This window comes from Cololabis saira, chromosome 11, assembly GCF_033807715.1.
Source record: "Cololabis saira isolate AMF1-May2022 chromosome 11, fColSai1.1, whole genome shotgun sequence".
NCBI lineage: Eukaryota > Metazoa > Chordata > Actinopteri > Beloniformes > Belonidae > Cololabis > Cololabis saira.
Genome location: NC_084597.1, coordinates 32,167,227 through 32,190,716, shown reverse-complemented (window position 1 = coordinate 32,190,716; position 23,490 = coordinate 32,167,227). Strand labels below are relative to the sequence as shown.

The 23,490-nt window shown below is 42.8% G+C and overlaps 1 protein-coding gene across 1 annotated transcript in view; it reads right to left on the bottom strand.

The window, feature by feature from the left end:
* Positions 1-20,411, bottom strand: part of si:dkey-247m21.3 (5-hydroxytryptamine receptor 4) — a 74,064-nt gene extending 53,653 nt beyond the window's left edge. The window contains exon 1 of the mRNA XM_061733443.1: positions 20,316-20,411. The gene's annotated coding sequence lies outside the window, so the exon portion shown is untranslated. The remainder of the gene's footprint in view (positions 1-20,315) is intronic.
* Between the last annotated feature and the right edge of the window lie 3,079 nt (positions 20,412-23,490).

Genomic DNA, 23,490 nt, shown 5'->3' with positions numbered 1-23,490 from the left:
CAGTGTTGTGATTTCTTTACAGTTAACATTATTCATTTGTCTTGTAACATAAGAAATGAAATGATGAGGAATCTGAGCAAATAACTGTGGTGTACCTGCTTAGAATTCAATTAAATCTTCCTGTGTGAATTAGTGTGAAGACGAGGTGACCCGGTCAGGTAACTAAAGGCTGATTTATGGTTCCGCATTACACCAACGCAGAGCCTACGTCGTAGGGTACGCGTCGATTTAATAGTGTACGCAGCCGGCTCTTCTGCCAGAGCGATGCTTTGTCTCCTCCCCTGCTACACGTCATTCAGGCAGCCAATCAGCACAGAGCATCATTATCATAGCCTCCCCGCCCCTCAGAATCCCTCATAGAGAAGGAGGTTAGAAGCGGTAAAACTAGAGACATGGTCCACGGGCTGAATTTCTGTTTTATGTAGAAAAACAAGCTTTAAATTGTTTTTAAGACATTCAAGGCCTGTTTAAAATATACATAAAATGCCATAATAGGTCCCCTTCAAAAGTACGCTTAAATAACAAATAAAATGAAATAAAATGATAAGAAAAGAGGTAAAATAATAAAAAGCACAAGTTGTTAAAAAGTAATGGTAGTAGAGTTAAACAGGTAAGTATTTAATTTAAGAGTACGCTTCAGTAAACAGTAATGTTTTTAGCTCTGATTTAAAGGATCTACAGTTGGAGCAGACCTCAGGTCTACAGGAAGTTTGTTCCACCGGTGAGGAGCAGAATAACTGAACGCTGCCTCACCTTGCTTGGTTCTGGTTCTGGAACCACAACAAACCAGATCCAGAAGACCTCAGGGGTCTGGGAGCTTCATAGGAACTAACAGATCCAGCATGTACTTGGTCCAAGACCATTCAGGTCTTTGTAGACCAGCAGTAAGATTTTAAACTCTATCCTTTAACTCACTGGCACCAGTGTAGTGATTTCATGACCGGTGTAATATGGTCCAGTTTCCTGGTGTTTGTAAGGACTCTGGCGGCAGCGTTCTGGATCAGCTGCAGCTGCCTGATAGATTTCTTGTTAAGGCCTGTAAAGATGCCATTGCAATAATCCAACCTACTGAAAACCTACTGTTTGTACCATGTCCCGCATGTCCGCACTGGGGGCTCTGGCAGCGGTGGGGGCCCACTCCGGTGAGTGTGGCGTGGCTTGGTGGAACAGGGGACACCGCCCTGGTGTGGCTTGTGGGGAACATGGGTGCCTATCAGGGCCAGTACCGCTGGCCCTGCCTCCTGTCCTCATGCACTTCTCCTCATCCTGCTGCTCCTCTACTTGACTCACCCACACATTCACTTATGGCGCTTTTCCACTAGTACCTCCTCAGCTCGCTTCTACCCGCCACGGCCCCGTCTTGCGCTTTTGCACTAGGGGCTGAGGCGGGTAGAGCCGCTCCAAGCAGATACTTTTTCTGTAACCATTCTGGCGAGGTTCTAACCGGGCTGAGCCGGGACTATTTCTGACGTCACCACAATACACGTCACTGATTGGTCGGGGGGCGGGGCCGTCAGACGTTTGAATCAGGAAGCGGGAGTCAGCACGAGAGCGACTCACGGCTCGCAGCGATTTTATTATTAAAAGGAACCCTGGTTATTAAGACTTGTAGTCCCTAATTAGCCACAATTGTTCTCTTATACTAAAATATGTTGTTAGAAACACATAAAATAATCTAATTGCTTTAAAAATCTACAATGTTTATGACATATTTTGACCTGCGGGAGGCGCCATGTTTTACCTGCGCAATGCATTCTGGGGGCAATGACGTAGAGCGGTGGCTCTGGGAAGATAAGCCGCGTTAGTTTAACTGCGACAGGTATCTAAAACTTAGATGAGCAGCATCTCCCGGCCGTGGAGGCTGACGAGGGAGCCCATAAGACGTCTCGGTTCAGGCAAACTGGATCAAAGTTCTCGTGTGCTGTGATGCACGGGAGATCAAAGTCGTGCGCATCTTATCAGTGCATTAAACTGTATATAATGCAGCGGCGCCGCCAGCCGGAATCCTGTACACACTGTGCGTACAGGCGACTGGCCCGGGAGTTTGACGAAACGGGAGGCGCAGACCGCTTCAAATAGGCAAGAACATCATTATTTAATTTAATGATTATTCTGATCATTTTGGTGAAGCCACATCTGGCTGGGATTTTTATTGCGCCGTCACCTGTTTAGCTGTGTTTTCATCTGTTTCTGGGTGCGCCGTCACCTTTTAATGTTTAGCTGTGTTTTCATCTGTGTTTCTGATGCGTTGACACCATAATGTTTATGTTTGCATCTGTGTTTCTGGTGCGCATAATAATGTCACCGTATCTGCAGTGCGCCGTGCGCATGTTATCCAATTTGTCACTGCAAAGTTTTATTTGAGGAAAAAAGATCTTTGAAATACTTATTGAACTCTGAATAGCCAACCAACCTATCCTCTACCTAATGGATAGTGTAATATTCAGGCCGAGTGAGAGCCTGAAATTAGCCGTATAGAGCAGTGGACGGACTGTTTCTGTGCCTATTACGAAATTGAATCCTGGCGGCGCCACTGTCCTAATGATTTATAAAGCATAGGACAGCGGTGGATGCTAATAATCTCCAAAATTATTGATATTGGAATACGTTTTATCACACAATAGTTTACCGTGAACAGCTGCTGACAAAAACACAGCTCTTGACAGCAAACGCTCTCTTTTTCTGTTGGCATCAAGACGCAGTTGCTGCACAGACACCATTGATTTTGTCCAACTCTCGCCTCATCCCGTCTTTTTTGGTCTTCATTTGGCTCGTTTTGAGATGGGTTTTCAATGTTGTCCTCCTCCTCGACCTTGCGCTCGGGTTCCAGCTGAAACGGCTGAACAGATGACATGTTTAGCGTCTGGATTATCTGGTTGAACAGTCACAACAGTGTACGGGGGCCAGCAGGTGCAACCGTGTGACGTCACTGCCCAGAGTGCATTGCGGTGTAAACAACAATGGCGACCTACAAGTTAAATTATATTTTCAAATTTTATAAAAACGAAGATATCAAAAAGGTTTTTTATATCACATTGTTATAACTGATACCAACATTTATCTTTTAAGACCTACATGTCTTAATAGCCAGGGTTCCCTTTAAGCGCAAACGTCTGTTTGGTGATCCAACTCTGAGGTGCAGATGTTCATAAACCTGGTGGCTGAGGAGAGAATTAAAAAAGGGATGTAGACGGGCTGTTTTACTCTCAGCCGCTCGCGGCTCCAGCTGATTTCTCATCAGCGCCGACACGAACAAAGGGGTTGCGCAATCGAGTACGTCACAGCAGCTTCACCCCAACCTGCCCACTTCTCACCTGGCTGTGGAAAAACAAACGAGGACAAAACGGGTGGAGCCGCGACGAGCCGCGCCGCGCCGAGCTGATGAGGTACTAGTGCAAAACACCATTAGGTCCGCTGCTGAGATGTGCCGGCTCTCCAGGGGGAGATGGGAGTGGTGAGAGAATGATTGTCCTTGTCTTTGTCAGTGAGTGTATGTTAGTGTATCTGTTTAAACGGGTGTCCCTTGTCTAGCCTAATTTTACCCTGAGGTCCTCTGGTACCAGCCTTTTAATTGTTCCTAAAGTTAGAACAAAAGCTTTTGGCGAGACCTCGTTCCACTACTACGGTCCTCATCTGTGGAACAGCCTACCAGAGAACCTGCAGGGACTGTTGACATTTTTATAAAGAGGCTCAAGCTCTTCCTTTTTAGTTAAACTTACAGCTGAAATTTATTTTGTTTATTTATTTCTTCAGTTAGTTTGGTTTACTTTATTGTCATCTAGTTATTTATTATTATTTTAAATATTTATTTTCAATTATTTGATTATGTATTTATTTATGTACTTCTATTATGCAGTGATGGCTCCTGACGAATTTCTCAGGGGGGGCAATAGTAGCAATGATGGCCTGTTCAATGGATAAATTAATAAGTGACAATTTGGTTTTTCTGGGGGGGGGGGTTTCTGTTCAACTTACAGTACCAACCCTGCATATAAGCACTAGATTGCAAGATAAATATCTTCCTTTTACCTTTATTTTCCACATACTAGTAGGTTTACCTTCAAATACCTTTGAAGATGGAAAGAGATATTTGCTTAACCATTAAATTAAACAGGGACTAGATACAAGTTGAAAACATTAGTAGTATTTATTTACAGTTCTTGACTTTTTATTAGCATTGATTTTCCATCACAAATAGTAAGACACTAGACTATTCCCATTAAAAAAAGCAGAAATAAGAAATCAGAGCGTGGACAAACATGAACACAGATGAACATATTGAAATATTGCCTGAAAAAAAATTGACATTTGAATGAAATAGCAACTATAAAAAACCATATCAGCAGTAAAATTATTATATGCATGTGTGTGGGTGAGTGAGGGTAAGTGTATGAGAGAGATAAAGTCACTATTAAGCTGTATTATTTGTACTGAAATTTTGCCTTTCTCTCTTTCAAAGAAGCAAAGTGATCAATAAACCTCTCATTGAAATAAACCATTTTCCTGACTAGCTCCCTCCCCTCTGGAGAGCATGGCCAGTGCATTCAGACGTTCCCGGCCCATTGCATCATGCAGGAAAGTCTTGATTCTCTTCACCGTAGAGAAACACCTCTCTGCTTCAGTCGTTGTCATGGTAATAAGAATGTTTAAAGCCGGGCATACACTGTGCGATTGTCGGCTCGTTTTGGACCGATTTTCCACTCGTGCGACTATTTTTTGGATCGGGACGGATTTCGACCCAAAGTTGCTCGTGCCTCGTGCAGTATACGTGGGGTAACGACAAGAGATTAACACCTCACAACGAGCTCCCGATCACGAATCGTGTACTCGCAAGAAAATCAAACATGTTTGAAATCCTGGTCGCTCCTCGTATCGCACAGTTGAAGCAGCTACGACCCGATTGGACTCATCCTTTCGCAGAGAGCATGCGCAATCTCTGATGTCACGTCAAAAACTATTATTTGTAGTTTAAAGTGTTGCAAATTCACATTACAAATCATGTTTTAATAGTAGAAAAAAAGACAGCATTTCCCACGTCTGCCCAGCCAATTCCTTGTCCAATCACGACATTGTCTAATCTTTTTTCATTTATCACCACACAGAGTGGGACAAATTGCTAAAGGCTGATTTATGGTTCCGCGTTACACCAATGCAGAGCCCACGCCGTAGGCTACGTCGTCGATTTAACGCGGAACCATAATTCAGGCTTAAGGCAGCGCGTTTTTTTTGAGCATCAGGACGTACCGTGTGAGACTCGTGGGCTGCGAACTTTTGAACTCAGCGATCTAGTTGTGCAGTTTGAGATGGGGCTGAATCAAACGATTTAAAATATTGCACAGTGTATGCCCATCTTAAGAGAGCTAGAGTCTGAAAATGTCTCCTGGAGGTTATACCTCTGCAGAACTCGGTACAGCGCAAGTGCACCGCAGCAATAGTTGAACTCTGGATTCTCATAGATCAGATATTATTCTGTCTTGAGCATTGCCTTGCTAAGCATAGGATATCAATATCAGTGGCATTCAGAGCCTCAACAGTAAATGCCTTGCTGTGCTGCTCAAACATCTCTTGGCTGTAGCAGCATGGCACTCACAAGGTGGTCACTGAAGGTGAACCTTTCTTTGCTGCGAGTCAGGATAGTTTTGCAGATCTCCTTGGGCAGCCTCTGCTTCCCCTATTCTTCTAAGGCTCTCTTTGGTTCTGTGGTTCCCGTCGGTACTTCCTGCTGCTGTTGAGATGAATCCCTGGGACCAAGTGGACCAACAGTTTTTGTTAATACATGAAAACATGAGTGCCTGGTAGCATTTATAAAAGTGAAGAAGGTGCTAATTTCAAAACATTAGTATTTATCTAGCTAATAGTAGCAATAGTATGTAGCTTTAGTGCATAAACAGTCAGCCACTTCATTAGCTACACATGCCACATTTCATCCAATACACCAACTCTGTTATAAATTCTACATTTAATTTCAGTTTTTCAGTTTCAGAAATGTGATAATTCTACCTCATCTTTGGTATGTATGTGACAGTGGGTGATGATGTTGTACTGGATTGCAATACTTTGCAATTCAAATATTTTGTCTGGTAATGAATGGACAAAATATTAGGAACACCAGTGAATATAATTCACATTAATACACCACCATCACCCACTGTGACCCCAGTAATAAACATAAAGCAGAATTATAACGTTTTTGACAATGTTAACAAAAACTGCAAATCTATCAACTCAATACATCTAGAATTACAGCAGAGCTTTTATATTCGATTGAGTTAGACTGCATATGTGTACCACTATTGAAAAGGAGTGAACAATATCATGTTTTCTTACCTTATGGCCTGCACACTGATTGTAAAGCTCTGGAGGGCACGCTTGATGGACACTGCATCAATGTCCTTCTCCTGCAGCTGCTGGTACAGGATGTCAACATAAGGCATGATCCGATGAATCAGCTTCAGAAAAAAATATTCTTCATCCTGCAGCATCCTCAGGAAACCAGACGCCTCTCTCACTGCAGTGCTGTCAAATGAACTTGAGGTTCTGATGGATTCTGATGGGGGAAGGGGGGGGGGGGGGGGGGTTGGGGGGGCTTGTGTGCTGTGTTTTTATATGTTGGTGTTGATTTTATTACGGAAAGCAATTTGTGCTACTGTGTATGAAAAGTGCAATATAAATAAAGTTTGAAAGTTTGAGTTGATGCCATGAGATTTGCATAACGAGCAGTTGGACAGGTGTACCTAATAAAGTGGCCAGTGAGTGTATGTTGCTCTGCTCTAACATACTTGGCTCCAATAAGTGGACGATTGATAGGCTTGTGTGGACCTTGATTACAAGCTGATAGTGATCCAATCAGGTGTGTTTGAGCAGGGAAAAATCTAAAATGCAGTATAGTCCGGAGGACCAAGGCTGAAGACCACTGTTTTAAGTTATCCTTAAATCCTTAAAATGATGTCTTCAACTGTTTCATTCAGAACAGCCAACTGTCAGTCACTTAACTCTCAATGATGGGTAAGATAAAAAAGAAAAAATGAAATTGTAAAATCTATATTACTTGTCTCGTTGCCAAGAGATAGCAGTATTGCATTAAGCTACTGAGTACACATTTAAAGTTCTGTTAATAATATCCAGCAGGAGCTTCTTGTGTTTACTCTACAACATGTCAGTTAAGAGTGACATCCCTTAAAAGTTATACAAGAGTGGCTTTTTGTCTTTGTCTTGCTGTGTAATAGCTCAAATGTGAAATTGTTTCTAATCTGTAACAGTAACATCAAAACAAAGCCCTTATATCAAATTGAGTTGAGGCTTCTACCGTCTGTATGATACCTATCAATCAAAATTCAAGAATCATAAGAGGATGTAGGTGATGTGGCACTGATAATGAGTAAGGCCTGGTTGGCTATGAGAATCAGGCTAATGAGTTGGCACAGATGACCCAAAATTAGCCTGAAGCCAGTGACTCTCTCATAAATGTCTGCAGGGAGTGGCTAATAAGGACAGTGCAATGGATGATAGAGGTACTGTTTCTGAGACCAGGGATGATTATCAAAATAATTAATTTTTAGATTGAAATGCCGCTTTACAAAAATATTTCAACTGCAGTCAATATCCCTCAGTAATGGCTTATTTCACTAACCTATTCCAGATGTCCATAACTATCCAACACTAGATTTATGCTTTGCTTAGACTTTCATAGGCTGGATGATGGAGGGGATATCATTCTTACTGTGAGAATAAAATCAGTGTAATTCAGGCTTACATAGTATAAAAACCATTTAAATGTTTTACATACGTACAGTGGGGCAAAAAAGTATTTAGTCAGCCACCAATTTTGCAAGTTCTTCCACTTAAAAAGATGAGAGAGGCCTGTAATTTTCATCATAGGTACACGTCAACTATGAGAGACAGAATGGGGGGAAAGAATCCAGGAAATCACATTGTAGGATTTTTACTACTACTACTACTACTACTACTACTACTACTACTGTCATTTAGCAGACGCTTTTATCCAAAGCAACTTACATATGAGAGAACAACACAAGCACAAAAATCACATAGGAGGGTCCAGCTGGATCAGTGCTGGTCAGACTGCTGAGAGTTCAGTTGGACACAGGTGCTGTCACGCCAGTGCTAGAATATATATATTTTTTTAATAAATAAGAAAGCTACGTCTAAGAAGACACCATCTTGACGTAAGTGCAAGCATCTTACTAGATGCCGAAGTGCTCCTTAAAGAGCTGGGTGTCAGGCACACAAGGAATGGACACAACTGCAGACAAAGGGAAAACGGTTCAAAAGATTTATTGGAGTAAATCTGAGCAGGCAAGGGTCAGGCAAAAATCCGTCCAGGGGCAAAGGTCAAGGTCCAAAAAGGCTGTCAGCGAAGGCAGAGGTACCGGCAAGGGCTAGGCAAAAACGTGGTCTGGGGGCAGAAAAAGATCAAGAGGTCAAAAGAGTCAAAAACTTGAAAAACTCACTTGGCTTGATAAACGGCTTGAAGGCTTGGAGAACATAAGACAATCTGGCATGGACTGAAGAGTGACTGAGGCTTAAATGCTGTGGGGATTTGCCCAGGATTGTCACGGTGAAAGTCCTTAATGAGGGAACGAGCCAGGATGAACCTGGAAGGGACCCAACACCGCTCCTCAGGCCCATAGCCCTCCCAGTCGACAAGGTACTGGAGGCCCCTGCCCCTGCGGCGGACCTTCAACAACTTCCGGACAGTAAACACCTCACCACCACCAACGACCCTGGGAGGCGGAGGGGGCTTGGAGGGAGGGGACAAAGGGCTGAGAACCACAGGCTTGACTTGCGAGACATGAAAGGCAGGGTGAACACGTTGCATGGGCCGAGAGTGAGAGTCGTACGGTAGAAGGATTGATGACCTTAGAAATTGGGAAGGGTCCAACAAACCTGGGCGCCAGCTTCCGGGACAGGACCCTCAGAGGCAGATTCCTGGTGGAAAGCAGGACCTTCTGTCCAACACTGTAGAGGGGGGCTGCAGAGCGACGTTTGTCAGCCTGCTTCTTAAAGTAGGCCACCGACCTTAGCATACGAGCTCTGGCCTGCACCCAGGTTCGCCGACATCGCCTAATAAACGCCTGGACTGAGGGAACTGCCACTTCCTCTTCTTGTGCCGGAAACAGTGGAGGCTGGTAACCCAGGCAGCACTGAAAAGGGGAAAGACCAGTAGCATTAGTGGGAAGGGAGTTATGCGCATACTCCACCCAGGGGAGCATCTTACTCCACGATGCTGAGTTGGCGGAGGTCATGCACCGGAGAACCACCTCCAGGTCCTGGTTGGCGCGCTCCGTCTGGCCGTTGGTCCGTGGATGAAAACCAGATGACAGGCTGGCAGTGGCACCGATTAGTCTGCAGAATGCCTTCCAAAATTGAGCAGAGAACTGTGGACCTCTGTCTGACACAATATCCTGGGGTAAACCATGAAGTCGGAAAACGTGGGTGATCAGTAGCTCCGCTGTCTCTTTGGCTGTGGGTAATTTGGTCAAAGGAATGAAATGAACTGCCTTAGAGAATCTGTCAACAACGGTGAGAATACAGGTGTTTCCTTCGGACACCTCCAGACCAGTGACAAAATCGATGGCAATGTGGGACCAGGGTCGATGTGGGACAGGAAGGGGTCTGAGAAGGCCAGCTCGGGGTCGGTTACTGTGCTTGTTCCGGGCACACGTATCACAGGCCGCCACAAACTGCTCCACATCTGTCCTCATAGATGGCCACCAGAAACGTCGTCTTATGAAGGCCAGAGTCCGCTTCGTACCCGGGTGACACGCCAACTTAGAATCATTTCCCCAGGTCAGTACCGCAGGGCGAACAGCTGTGGGGACAAACAAGCAGCCAGTAGGCCCATTACCTGGGTCGGGTTCCTGATGCTGGGCCCTCCGAACCTGGGACTCGATGTCAAAACTTGCAGCTCCGACTATCAGCTCGGGAGACAAAATGGGCTTAGGAGCTACAGACTCCTTCTCTGGTGAATAAATCCTGGACAAGGCATCAGGCTTAGTGTTCTTAGAACCAGGGCGATATGAGAGGGTAAAATTGAAGCGTGAAAAGAACAGAGACCATCTAGCTTGGCGGGAATTGAGGCGTTTAGCTGACTTGATGTACTCAAGATTCTTATGATCCGTCCAAACGAGGAAGGGCAAGACTGCACCCTCGAGGTAGTGCCGCCACTCTTCAAGGGCCAGCCTCACAGCCAACAGTTCGCGGTTCCCTATGGTGTAGTTGCGCTCTGTAGGAGACAGGCGATGAGAGTAATAGGCACAGGGGTGCAGTTTGTTGTCCTTGAGGAACCTCTGGGACAGCACTGCACCGACTCCGGTCTCTGAGGCATCCACTTCGACTACGAACTGCAGAGAGGGATCAGGGACAGTTAACACAGGTGCAGTAGTGAAACAATTCCTGAGTTTAGAGAAAGCATTCTCCGCCTGGGAATTCCAGAGGAAAGACACCTTGGGAGAGGTCAGAGCTGTGAGTGGGGCAGCAACCGTACTAAAATTGCGTACAAACTTGCGGTAAAAATTGTCAAAACCTAAAAAGCCTTGGAGGTCACGCCTCGTGGTCGGGGTGGCCCAATCAGTGACTGCCTTAACCTTGGAGGGATCCACATGGACTTGGCCTGCACTCACAATGTGTCCCAAAAATGACATTTTGCTTTTGTGGAACTCGCATTTCTCTGCCTTCACAAAGAGACGGTTCTCCAGGAGTTGTTGGAGGACCTGCCTGACATGATGTCTGTGTTGTTCGAGGGAGGAAGAGAAAATCAAAATGTCATCTATATAAACGAAAACAAAACGATTGACCATGTCTCTCAGCACATCGTTGACCAAGGCCTGAAAAACAGCAGGGGCATTAGTCAAACCAAAAGGCAAAACAAGATATTCATAATGCCCTGTGGGAGTGTTGAAGGCTGTTTTCCATTCATCCCCCTCCTTTATCCTCACCAGGTGGTAGGCATTACGCAGGTCAAGTTTAGTGAAGATCTTAGCACCTTGTAATAATCCGAAGGCTGTGGACATGAGTGGCAATGGGTCATGATTCTTCACAGTGATATCATTTAAACCTCTGAAATCGATGCATGGCCTGAGTCCTCCATCCTTCTTTCCAACGAAGAAGAAGCCTGCACCAGCTGGGGAAGACGAGGGGCGGATTATGCCAGCGGCCAGGGACTATGAGATGTACTTGTTCATTGCCTCAGTTTCTGTAGGGGAAAGAGAATAGAGGCGCCCCTTGGGGGGCATGGCTCCCTCCAGGAGGTCAATCGAACAGTCATAAGGCCTGTGAGGAGGAAGGGAGACAGCACGGGACTTACTAAAGACAGTCTTTAAGTCCAGGTACTCAGGAGGGACCAATGACAAGTCTGGGAACTCCTCAGTCCTATCTGGCTCCAGGGAGAGAGAGGTGGCAGCAGAGGTTAAGCAGTGAGAATGGCAAAATGGACTCCAACTCATAATTGTGTTATCAGCCCAGTTAACATGAGGATTGTGAACTGACAGCCATGGAAAGCCTAGGACAATGGGGACATGAAGGTTATCCATTACATGAAAAGATGTGTTCATTGTGATTACCAGAAATCCGAAATCCAGAAATGCAACAGGCTCTGTGACATGAGTGATATGCGTGAGACTCCGTCCATCAATTGCACGAGTCAATACGGGCTGCTTCAAGGGAAGCACAGGGATCTTTAACTGACGAGCTGTGGCAGCACAGATGAAACTTTCATCAGTGCCAGAGTCTATGAGAGCTGTGAGGGGATGAGCACCATCCGACAGCAGCAGCAAAACAGGCAAAAAAGAACGCTTAACAGGGGAATTACCTTGAGCAGTGCCCATCAGAAGCCCTGTCTCTACTGATGGGCGTTGGCTTTTAACGGACATTTGAGGCAGAGATGACCCGTCTGGCCACAGTAGAAACAGGCATTCCGGAGGTGGCGGCGCATGCGTTCCTCAGGAGACAGCTTTGCACGATCAAGCTGCATGGGTTCTGGAGGAGGGGCTGCCTCTAGAGGTGCTGGTAATGAGGGGGCAGCGGAAAGCCAGGGACGAGGGCGGGATGAACCTCTCTCAGAGCGCCGTTCCCTTAGTCGAGCATCAATCCTGCCAGCCAGCTTCACCAGCTCCTTGAAGTCGTCAGGCAGGCCCTGAGACACCAGTTCATCCTTTACAGTGTCAGAGAGTCCATTCAAAAAAGCATCAAACAATGCAGTATGCCCCCAGCCACACAAGGCCGCCAAAGTACGGAAATCAATGGCATAATCAAAAACAGACCTGCTGCCTTGCTTAAGTTGGAGTAGCTGCTTGGCAGCATCTCTGCCCGTAACAGAACGGTCAAAAACCTCCTTCATTTCATCAGCAAATCTGTTGTAGTCATCACAAACAGGGTCTTCAGAATCCCACATAGCTGTTCCCCACTCCCTTGCCAGTGAGTAACGTGATTATATAGGCTACACGTGAGCGCTCAGTAGGAAAAGCAGAGGCCTGCAGCTCAAAAATCAGTGAACACTGAGACAAAAAGGAACGACAGGTTCCGGGCTCACCATTGTAAGGTTGAGGTGGGGGTAGCTCGGGCTCTCTGGCAGCAGGCTGACATACATAATGCTGACTGGAAGGGGCGTGAGCAGCAGCAGCAGAAGACAAGGAAGCCTGCAGTTGTTGTATCTGATTGTTGAGAGTTTGAACTGAATTAGCCAAAGTAGTCAGGTTGTGGTCTACCTTACGTAGGGTTTGTTGTTGGGATCCCAGAATGGCTCCATGTTCGGAAACCGCGGCTTGCAGGGTGTTCATGTCTGCTGTGTCCATGGTGGCCAGATTGTTCTGTCAGGCACACAAGGAATGGACACGCTTGATAAACGGTTTGAAGGCTTGGAGAACACAAGACAATCTGGCATGGACTGAAGAGTGACTGAGGCTTAAATGCTGTGGGCATGATTGCACCAGAGTGATTGCAGGGGTTGTCAGGTAAGGGGGGGGCAGACACACCCACTCAACCTCAGGCCGTGACACTGGGTCTTTAGCTTGCTCTTAAAAGTGGGTACAGACCCTGCAGATCGGAAAGAGTTGGGTAGGTCATTCCACCATCGGGGAACAATGGAGAAAAGTCTGGCTACTGATTTCATGCCACGTGGTGGTGGAAGCACCAGGTGTCTTTCGCTGAATTAATTGGTAAACTCCTGAGTAGAATAAGTATTTGGTCACCTACAAACAAGCAAGATTTCTGGCTTTCACAGACCTGTAACTTCTTCTTTAAGAGGCTCCTCTGTCCTCCACTCGTTACCTGTATTAATGGCACCTGTTTTAACTGGTTATCAGTATAAAAGACACCTGTCCACAACCTCAAACAGTCACACTCCAAACTCCACTATGGCCAAGACCAAAGAGCTGTCAAAGGACGTGAGAAACTAAATTGTAGACCTGCACCAGGCTGGGAAGACTGAATCTGCAATAGGCAAGCAGCTTGGTGTGAAGATATCAACTGTGGGTGCAATTATTAGAAAATGGAAGACATACAAGACACTGATAATCTCCCTCCATCTGGGGCTCCACGCAAGATCTCACCCTGTGGGGTGAAAATGATCACAAGAACGGTGAGTAAATATCGCAGAACCACACGGGGGAACTAGTGAATGACCTGCAGAGAGCTGGGACCAAAGTAACAAAGGCACAATCAGTAACACACTAGGCCACCAGGGACTCAATCCTGCAGTGACAGACGTGTCCCCATGCTGAAGCCAGTACATGTCCAGGCCCGTCTGAAGTTTGCTAGAGAGCATTTGGATGGCGCAGAAGAGGATTGGGAGAATGTTATATTGTCAGATGAAACCAAAATAGAACTTTTTGATAGAAAACTTGTCATCATGTTTGGAGGAGAAAGAAAGCTGAGTTGCATCCAAACACCACCATACCTACTGTGAAGCATGGGGGTGGAAACATCATGCTTTGGGGATGTTGGTCTGCAAAGGGAGCAGGATGACTGATCTGTTTAAAGGAAAGAATGAATGGGGCCATGCACGTTAATGCTGGTTTTGACAAGTTTCCTTTCAAGTATGACTCAATGTGGTGAGGAGAACTAAATTAATCTACTTAAATGGAAGAGATGCTGCTTCAGCCTCAATGACAATTAAAAGGCAAGGCAAGAGAAGTTTCTTTGTATAGCACATTTCATGTACAAGACAATTCAAAGCGCTTTACATAAAAATATATACATATTTCGCCAACCCCTAGGTGGGGTTGGCGAAAGGGCCTTTCTGTGTGGAGTTTGCATGTTCTCCCCGTGTTCTCTTGGTAGCTAATGTAAGCTACCCTCACAAAAACATGCAGCAGTCCTGGGCTATACATGCCCCCTCTGGCCAGCCGGGGCGCCATATGGGGTGGGGTGGATCTGGCCGGAATAATGTGATCCTTCCACATATATATATATATATATATATATATATATATATATATATATATATATATATATATATATATATATATATATATATATATATATATATATATATATATATATATACTGTATATATATATATATACTGTATATATATATATATATATATATATATACATACATGGTCTAAAGACACAAAATAGTCCGTGTCTTTTTGATAAGACTCCAACGAGGCAAGTGCTAAACTTAAAACCATCACAACCAAGGGCTTTCTCCATCAACAATAGAAATACATCACAGAGTTTTGGCAAAAAGTAGGTTGTATTGATGTAAACAGTTATTAAAAAATGTGCACCTGTAATCGTCTGAACCCAACTGGCTTCCAACAGAGATACATTGATATTTGGTTGAACGAAGGTTGATCAACACCAACATCATAGCTGTTTTAGATGTAGGGCTGGGCGATATATCGAGGATAGCCGATGTATCTCGGCTTCTACTCTGTGCGATGTACAAAATGACTCTATCGTGTATATTCGAGTATAAATTTTCATGCATTTTGCTTTTAGCCGCGGGCATTAAATTACAGGCTTTTCTCACTCTCTCGTCTCGTCTCTCCTTCTGAGACATAAAACAAGCGCACCCTATTACACATGTCAGTCACGTGCTGTCGTGTGTGCATTATCATTGGCCCCCGACCAGCTGCTGGTGTCGGCGCTGCTGTCCGGTCCGCCGCTCACTTCCCCGCTTTAACTTTAACTTAACTTTCCTAAACTCGGCCTGTTTGCGCCGTGAGCTGATCTGCGCGGTTGCTACGCGCGGCGGACTCTTTTCAAAGCTCACCGGCTCAGTAAAGACGGGAGGGGATGTTTTCTCCTCGCACGACGCGAACGGCTCTCTCCGAGCCGAGGACCCGCTCAGCGCTACACGCGCAACCGAGCTTTTAGACTGATTTATGGTTCCGCGTTACACCAACGCAGAGCCTACGGCGTAAGTGCGCATCGCCGCATACCCTACGCCGTAGGTTTTGCGTCGATTTAACGCGGAACCATAATTCAGACTTTTCTCTTCCAGAACTGAGAAACATCACCTAGTGTTGCTTAAATGTGGCCACATGAAATTAATCACTATCATTGAAACAAAGTCAAACAAGACTATATGAGGTCATATTTCTAACAATAAGTGAAAGTGATGCAAAGTAAAGGAGGAGAGGATGAAACATTGCAGTCCCTGCGCCTACAATTTAATATAAAGGTGCTCTAAGGGGCCCCTGCTGCTCAGAGCAGCTCATCAGGTAAAACCTGGTAAAACCAGGTAAAACCATTACCAGAACATGTTCTTAGCAGATGTTCTTCAGATTGGGAGTCAGAGAGATGCAACATGCACTTTTGAAATTACACTTTTTATGTTTGTGCCACTCACTGCTTAGTAACTGTTTAATAAATACAGTTTTGGTAAATTTGACTTATTCCGCCTTTTTGTATGAAAGTTTAAAATGAGCATATATTAATGCAGTATGAACAAGAATGTTTTAATGTAGATATAGAATCATCATACTGGTGTGATTGTAGGCATCAAAGTGTTAATTCAAGGCTAAGGCAAGATATCGAGATATATATCGTGTATCGTGACATGGCCTAAAAATATCGAGATATTAATAAAAGGCCATATCGCCCAGCCCTATTTAGATGGACGTGTTCTAATTAGATCAAAAGTTTTATTACCGTCAAGAACATTTTACACCTCAACAACTCAATCAGGCCAAACTGATCAGTTCTGGGTCAACCAGAATTAATTTCTATTTTGTTTATTTTGCCACTTTGACAAAGCAATTGTGCTATTAAGACATACTGGAAATCTCCACTTTATTCTGTCTTCACTCTCCACCTGTGCATTCATAGTGATCACAGAAAAGGTCCAAGATTCCTCAGCAACAGGTCACTAATGCCTGAGGTGGCTGACTGCTTTATTACCCTGTGGCTGAAAAAACAACAGTAAAGAATCAAGATTGTCGCTGGTTGTTCCTATGGAAAATGGTTAGTGGTGCTGGCCTCAATATCTTTTGTCAATCATGAAGTTTGTGATGTTACCACGGCTTCCCTCCTCCAGCCGTGGTAACATCACAAACTTCAACCAAACCACAATACTGCCCCAAATAAAGAATATTAATTAATAACAAACCAAATTAATAAAAAAAAAACAACAGGAAATAAACTCAACGTGGAGCCACAAATAAATGTAAAAGGCATTTAGAGTTTGACATCTGGGCACACTGGGAGTATCAATGCCCTTTATAAAACTGATTGTCTGTACTTCTTTTAGCTGGCATGAATTAGTTTCATTAGGTCTCACTGTTTGGAATGAGTAGCTTCAGATACACTTCTAACTTAGGAAGTTGTACCGTGGCTCCAGATGTTCAATGACTGAATTTCAATGAATTTCATAGTTTACTTCATCTTTGTGCTGGCTTTCTGTCATCTTTGGGGGGATTTCTCATTTTTGAAAATCTAACTATAGAGTTTGCTGCTCCTTTTTCCCTTTGACTTGACAAACTTGTGCTTTTTCAACCTGATTGCTCATTAATTACTTAATAAGGTTGCTTCTGATATTTTAAGCATTATTCGTGCCACCTCTGAAAACTGCACCTTACTTAATGAGCATGTCACAGTTTTCCTGGTGGAATTGTCCATCCTAAAATAAGGCCATATTGCCGACATGATAGTAGTGTTAAGTCACCAGCTCTATCGAAAAACTCCCATGCCGCTGCTTCTCTACCTGGCAAATCAAAGTAGGAAGTTGCAAGACAGTGTTGTGCAGAGAATAATCTGTTTGGAATGGGAATCTGTTTGTAACAGTTACATGGTATCGGAAGGTTCATAGACGTGAATACTCATCAATACATCGATACTTACTTTCATCCGTATCAGTGATTATATCTGCTACTGGTATTAGTAATGAAACAACACTAGCCCCCAGTCAAGTGACAAAGTTTGAAATATGACCTGTCCAGCCGGTCTCTGCCTCTCTGACTATTGTGGTGGAAAAGCTGTGTATTCTTTGTTGATGTTGCAGCATCTTTTTTTTCAGACTGGGACTTTTGCCACTGTTCCGGTTGATGAACTAATTTCATTCCCTGCATGAAGCCCCCCGCCCCTGTGCTATTCCCACAATGCAGAATCAGACTAAAGGCTTGCACGAGTTACACACACACAAAGCCCCATACACACAAATATTTATTTCTCCTCCCTTAAATCTGTCTGCAAGGAAGCAGCCTGGCTGTGAGCAGTTTATGTGACCTAACATTCTCAGTCATTTTTACAGCCAAGGTCAAAACACAGATGTTGTCAAATGGGACTACTGCCCTTAACAGACATTATTTCAGCTGTCATTTCTCAGAGTGGTGTCTAAAAACATAAAATGGTCCCAAGAGTAGCTTTTTTTAGGAATTCAGTTTTTACTAAAATAAAGTTTATGCTAACACTGGTGGACTAAAGGTAAAATATAAATTATGCTAATGTTCTATTTAATTGTTGCCAATATTAAAAGACTACATGCTAATTAAAAAAATACTGAGATGTATTTTTTGGTCATGAAGCACAATGCCAAATTCAAAAATTTGGGATGCTGCATAAAATTTGAATAAAAACAGAATGCAGGCATTTGAAAATCTCATAAACCCATATGTTATATGCAATAGAACACAGAAAACAGATCAAATGTTGAAAGTGAGACATTTTACCATTTCATGAAAAATATTAGCCCTTTTTGGGGTCATCCCTATGTTCCTTTGGCCCTGTTTTCCCACATTTCTAAGTTTGTTTTTTGTTGTTTGTTTGTTTGGTTGGTGGGTTTTGTTTGTTTGTTAAAATTAGGCCTCTGTTATCTCATAGCTATGTTCCCAAATTTCCCATTGCCCTTGATGCTGACTCGTCATCAGCGTTTTCCCACATTGCTGCTATTCAAGGGTTAAGGTCTTGGTTAGAGTATGAGGTTAGTTAGGGTATCAGGCTGGGGTTGGGGTATCATGGGTATCATAAGAATTAGGATTAGGCAATCAGAGCTGTGGGAATATAGACACACTCCCTTCATTTTTAATTTAATGGTAGCAACAAATTCACGACATGGCCAACTAAAAGCTGGGATAAACAATTAGTGCAAAAAATAATCATCTACAGGAACATCCTGTAATTAATTAGAAATTCTAAAGGCTAAAAATAGCTTATCATCTACATTACATAAAGATTACATAAATAAGTCAAATGATCCTGAGAAGAATCTGGAGAAATCTCTGTGTGCACATGCAGGACAAAGATAGATCTCAATACTGAATGCCCTGTGATCTTCTTCAGGTATTAAAATAGACTAGATTTGCATAGGCTCATGAACACTTCTGGAAATTACTGTTTAAGAACTAAGACTTTTACTGAGAACTATACGTTAATGCATATTAAAGCATGATGCAAGGGAGAAGCCTCATGTGAATATGACCCAAAAACAGTGCAGTTTTCTTTAATAAGTTAAAGTGTATTTAAAATGGACTGAGGCAAAGTGGAAAACTGTGGAAAACAACATTTGAAATTCATTTTGAAAAGCATGGACACTGCATCGTCTGGAATTAAGAGGATGCTGAAAACGTTCCTGTATTTGTCATTTCATTTGTACATCCTCCATTCCATGATTACTACAATATTTGAGTGTTATTCTACTTGTATGACATTCTCAGACTCTCAGCTTGTGTAAATGGTACAATCTCTCTTCCAGACTGCCCTACCATAATTGTATACTGAGCAATTACAGTGTTTACAAGCAATTAAAAGCTTAATCAGTTGTAAAGTAACCAGTAGCAGCCACTTCTTCCACCCAAGTGAATTTGCTCTATCAATATATGACATTGCAGACAGAGTAGTAGTAGTGTTAGTACCTCGTGCCCCTGATAAACAAGTTTCTGTGCTATAATGTAGTAAATGTAGTAACAAAGACAGAGAAAATACATCATGTCTGCAATGAAATGTAAGTGATCATGTTTTAAGTAAGTGAACAACAATGGACATTTTCCATGTGTCTGACAGTCAGCATTTTCTTTTTCTTTTGAGATGATTTTTTTTGTGAGAAATTGAAAGGAAACTCGCCGATCCTTCACTGGGAGTCTCACAGGGCAAAACTACAGACAGAGAGAGAGATATTGATCTGTTTAACTGTGTAACCCTGCACAAACTCAGGGTGACACACCTACAACTCAAATGGTAGCTACAAGTCATGTCATAAAGTAATAGGACTGTGCTGAACCCAAGGAAGTTGAACAAAAGTTTAAGCAGTTATTTTGACAGAGAGGAAGAAAACAAAAAGACTGTTAAAACAGATACATGGATCATCATTCATCTTTAAGAAGTTATTTCACAAAATAAAATGGTCGCTGTGTGCAAAAAATACCCCTTTAAAACAGTGTTTGGTTCACAAGCAACTAATATTGTAAATGTGTGTGTGTGTGTGTGTGTGTGTGTGTGTGTGTGTGTGTGTGTGTGTGTGTGTGTGTGTGTGTGTGTGTGTGTGTGTGTGTGTGTGTGTGTGTTTGTGTGTATCATCGTAATTAAGCCCATCAAAATTGAAAATGTTGATATCGAGCTCAGAGAGGATTAATTCAACCAGCAGAGTAATTCCTAATCTCCTGATACAATTTTCAGTCAGTAAATGTGACAAAAAAGCATTAAAAGAAAATTGTACCTAGAAATATATTATTTCCATCGAATAATGTAATAATTTAAACTGTTTTTATTCTCTGCATATGGTGTGAGATATTAAGCTGCGCTCGACGTATAGCCTACGTTCAAATATACTCCCACTCAAATAAATAATTAAATAAATCTTGCCTTCCTCCTTTGCCTGTGTCAAACTTTTTAAAAACCTTAAGAGAGGCTCACCTGTGTCGGGCTCCTCGCCTCCGTTCGTCCAGGCCAAACGACCCACGACGGCAGCAGAGACTCTCGTGTTCCGCCTGTTTTGAAGAAAATACAAAGAGCGGCGGCCCGCGTGCCCGGAGGCTGCGATGAGCGCGCGCTGCAGATGATTGATACCCGGAGTCGGTCAGAGACAGAGACGGAGGTGAGCGTGCTGCCATCTAACGGCAGATAAATACATTGCGACAGGTGCAGGCACTGTGAATAGTAATATGAAATGACTGTTACGGTATGAATTTTATTTATGTATTTGTTTAAAAGAAACAGCTCATTCACTGCTCACTTGTGAACAAAAAAACATAGTTCTTCTTTCTGGGTCTTAAAATTAGATAAGTTCAAGTAATAATAATAATAATAATAATAATAATAATAATAATAATAATAATAATAATAATAATACATAATTTTATTTATCCGTTAGGAACTTCATTTGTGGAAAAGCATCAGCATCAGTGCATGTACAGATAACATATGCAACAGGACAGTACAGAAACAAACCAAACAATCAATATAAAGCAACATACATTGGGCAATCACAAATACTGCTTGACTTAGATGCTGTAAAACCATTATTATATAATTACCTATTACTGAGAACAAACTAACCTTACCAAGCCAAGTTGTTATGTGGGTCCCATCTGAGATATAAATAGGCTGAAAAAGGTTGTCCAATGTAAGATTGTCCATGGGTCCATCATTTGATGAACCCTTGCTGGCCCATATGAATCACCTGCATTGGTTATGTTGTGGTACATGGATGATGAATCAGCATGTGCAATATGGAACCAGTACACAATCCCATATGGAGCCTAATTTTTAAGCCCATTTATACCTCAGATGGGCCCCGTATACAAATATTGGCTGAGTGGCTAACCCTGTGGCTTATGCCATGAATTCATGTATTTTACAGTTAACTATTGATGTAATGTGGATATGTTGCTTGGCCTGTGTTCCCTTAAATTTCTCATAACCTCATGTGATGTTCTCTTCTTTGATTCCAAGCTTTTTTTTTTACATTTGTTTCTGTTGGATCTCTTCTATTGTCTCTTATTTATTTTTTTGTTTGTTTGGTGTGGATGGGTGGGGGGGGGGGGGGGGGGTCATGAGAGTTGATGATCAATATTATTACCATTACTATTTTTTTTAGCAGTATTGTCTTGTTTTTATCGTATTTCTACTTTTATTGTAGTGTTTTATTCGTGTTATTATTGATGTTTTATTTTTGTGAAGCACCTTGTAACATTCCGTTGTCTGTGAAAAGTGCTATATAAATAAACTTTATTTTACTTACCTACTAATATCGATATCATGATGATGATGATTTCAGTAGTTTTAAAAATCTCTCATCTGGAAAGATCACATGTACATGCACTCCTCTGTATGTTGTATGTATTTGGGTTGCTGTAATACCGACCCTTCAGCAGGAAATTCACAGGGCATCTTCTGCTGCTTCATGGTCCGTTGTGGTGTTTCTCTCTAAGTAAGCTCCAACTTGGGATGTCATCTGCTCTGTTAGTAGAATTGTTTGTGCCCACAGCTATCTACCAACCTGCTTTGATGGCTTCAAGGATGAAATATGTGTTTACATTGCAGAGTTTGTCCTTAGATTTTGGAAAAACCATCTTGTAATGAGTTTCAAGATACTCACATAATCTTCATTATATGATCAAAGCTACCATGGGGCTGGCACATAATAAAAACAACTATGGCATTCCTTCTGAGCTTACAGGGATGAGCTTAGCATTACATAAGGCAGTTAACATCGCCAGCGCAAACAGTCAAAGTGTCCCTGATCAGTCTGTTTGTTGGCTGACAGTGGTTTGGAGGTTGTATTTTGTCTTGGATATACCATTCAAGAGACACAGTTTGGGAATTATAATCACCATTTACCAAACTCAACACTTTTCACAAAGTCCCAACACTTGTAAACAAACAAAAAAATGGTGTTTTTCAGCTTTGTTCTTGTTATGAATCTACTTCCCTTTCTTATTCCTTACTGCTGCTGTCTGGCAGCAGGATTTTGTTTTACTTTCTTTTTTCATTTCTCTCTCTTTCCCTTTCCTTCTTGTATGTGTAAATGTACTTTATTTATACAGCACTTTACGACAACCTTTCAGTGTACCAAAGTGCTTTACAGCAGGTAATACATAAAAAGGAGGATAAGGTACAACAATCAAAAACAATGAAAGATGAAAAACATTAAAATACAACAAAATCTAATAAGATAAAGGTTTTGTCACACTACTGGGTGTTAAAAGCCATCCTAAATAGGTAGATTTTTACCATCTCAGCAGGGAGCGTATTCCAGAGCCTGGGGGCGGCAACGGAAAAGCTCGGTCACCCCAGTGTTTATATTTTGACCTCAGGTTTTCCAGCAAAAGTTGATTTGTTGACTTTAGAGCTCTACAGACAATTAAAAGCTCAGATAAATACAAGGATGCAAGACCATTAAGAGCTTTAAAAACAGACAAAAGTTTAAAATCAATTATATAAAGGACAGGAAGCCAATGAAGGGATTCAAGGACAGGAGTGATGTGCACATGTCTGTTACGGTTGCTTAAAAGACGGGCAGCATAAACCCACAGATGCTGGACCACCTGAGGCGAGCCTGGGAACAGGACTTGGACATGCGCTTCTCAGAGGTTGAGTGGGATGGAATGACTGATCATGCCTCCTCACCCTGTGCTGGACATGGGCTTATTCAGTTTAAAGTCCTGCACCGACTCCACATTACCAACTCCAGGTTGGCCAGGATTTTCCCAAATGTTGATCCAGCTTGTAATAGATGCAAACACTCCCCATGCACTCTCGCTCACATGTTCTGGTTCTGTGCAGCTCTGGAAACATTTTGGAGGGAAATCTTTAAGTCCTTCACTGAGATTTCCGGTCTTTCTATTGACCCGAAACCACTCATGGCTATATTCGGCGTGAGACCAGAGGGGGACGCTTTCAGTAATAGTATGCATGATTTTATTGCATTTACGACTCTACTTGTGAGGCGGCTATTCTTAAATGGAAGCACCAGTCCCCCCCCACACACATAGCAGATGAATTAAGGATGTTCTCTTATACATACAATTAGAAAAGATCAAATTCACATTGAGAGGCTCCCTGGTGAAGTTTCGCAAAATATGGCTCC